The following is a 2,040-nucleotide window of genomic DNA, read 5'->3' as shown; positions in this document are numbered from 1 at the left end:
TTGCGGAGAACCCTGGCTTTTACCTGAGGACAACATGCAGCATATGGCATCATCGAAATCAGAGTGAACCTTAATCAGATACACATTCTAGAATAATCTTTCTGGTTGAAGTGTGAAGAAGGAATTAGGGGCTTTAGCCTGCATTCCTGGAGAAGGAGGAGTGGGCAGGAAAACCCATAGCAGATGAAGGCAGTAAAGCCAAAGCAAGAAATGCAGGGACTCCAAGAGCCAAGCAGAAATACTGCAGACAGTGCCATCCTGAGGTGGGAACCTGTGGATCAAAGGAAGCTCCAGTATTTACTGAGTGAGGACCTAGTTCCCAATGTGTGGGAAGGCGTGTGTGTGTGTGTAAGTGATGGGAAAACAAATGCACAAGCAGCCCCTTCTTGGGTGAATTCAAACCCACACAGAGGATGCACCAAGAGCACAAGAGAAAAAGGATACTTTACTGCAGTGCCTCAGAAAGAAGTTACAGGAAAAGGCTGTTCTTAAGCAGGGCTAGAAGGTGTAGCAGGATGTGGAGTAGTGGGAGAGCTGTAGAATTATTCTCTGGCCTGGATTGAGCAGAAGTCGCCTGGGACCCTCCCTCAGCCCCTACTATGATGTTGGAGCCTCTCAACCCCTGATAGGTCCTATGCTCTCCCCCCATATTCCCTTTCCTAGATCACCTTCGGTGTCACTGTGAACAACCCACTGGCCTAGGAGTGCAGAGTTCCAACCCGGCCACACTCTTTGTTTTTTGGGGAAGAAGTCCCTCTGTGGGCTTCAGCTTCTTGATTTCAGAACAAGGCTGGGGAAGGAGTCAACCAGGCTGAGGACCGGAGGAGAGTGCGCCCTGGCTGAGCTGAGCCAAAGGCTCAGCACTAACACTGGTCAACACCAAATACTTGGCTGAATCTTTGTCTAAACTATAGAAAGGGATGGGCAAAATGGAAGAATCTATTTCAGCTCCATAAAGGAAGGCTTAAGGTTAGAGTGGCTAAAATTAGTTTATTTTCTCTTTCTGGAGTTCTCCCATCTCTCCCAGGATGACCACTCCATGTTGCAGGAAATAGAGGATCTCAGGCAAAACCAGGCTTTTTCTCCCACCCTCCCTCCCTCCCTTTTTTTTTTTTTTGATTTTTAATTGTTGCAAAATATGCATAACAAAATTTATCATTAACCATTTTTGTGTACAGGTCAGTAGCATTAACTACATTCACATTGTGGTGTAACCAATCTTGGGAAGTCTTTTCATCTTGCAAAACTCAAACTCTGTCCCATTAAACTACACTTTTGAGGAGTACAGGCCAGTCATTTTGTAGAATGTGTCTCAATTTGAACATAATTAGATTCAGGTTATATTCTTTTGGGGGAAATACCAAAGAAATAAGGTTGTGTCCTTCTTGGTGCATCATATCAGGAGGCACGTGACATTGGCTCATGCCTTTTTGACCATGGCAATTTTGAGCACTTGTTTGAGGTGGTGTCTTTCATTGATGACTTCATTTAACAACTTTCATTGATGATTCTTGCCTGAGTCAGTGTTTACTATGAGGTCTGCTCAGTGGTGATTTCCTAACTCCATTCCTTCTCTAGCTATTAGCTGGCACTCTACTCTAAGAAAGAGCTTTGCCCTCCTTCCCCTTTTTTACTTGTACTTATACATTAATTTATTTTTATCAACATGGGCTCATGGATTCTTATTTAGTTCAATGGGTTTTAATTCACTACCATCATTATTTATCTTGATGTTCAACTTTTCAGTGAAGAGTTTTTTGGTTTTTTTTTCAGTCACATCCCAGCGTTTATTTGAAACAGAACATTAATTCTGACTGTCATTAGAGTCCATTTCAGTTTTGTAATAACATAAAGTTAAGAGTCTAATTTATTCATACAAATCTTGTTAGCATCCAATTTCCACATAATGTAACATATTCCTTAAAACGCTGACAAAGCAGGAGAAATTAAAAACGTAAAAGAAGACATCCATGGGGGCTCACTGCCACAGAGCTGAAGGTGAGGGGCGGGAGAGCAGGGTGGCTCCAGAAGGGCTGGAGG

The sequence above is a fragment of the Manis pentadactyla genome, chromosome 16, assembly GCF_030020395.1.
Source record: "Manis pentadactyla isolate mManPen7 chromosome 16, mManPen7.hap1, whole genome shotgun sequence".
NCBI classification, from domain to species: Eukaryota; Metazoa; Chordata; class Mammalia; order Pholidota; family Manidae; genus Manis; species Manis pentadactyla.
The sequence above is the reverse complement of the archived record's forward strand: the minus strand, read 5'-3'. Positions refer to the sequence as shown.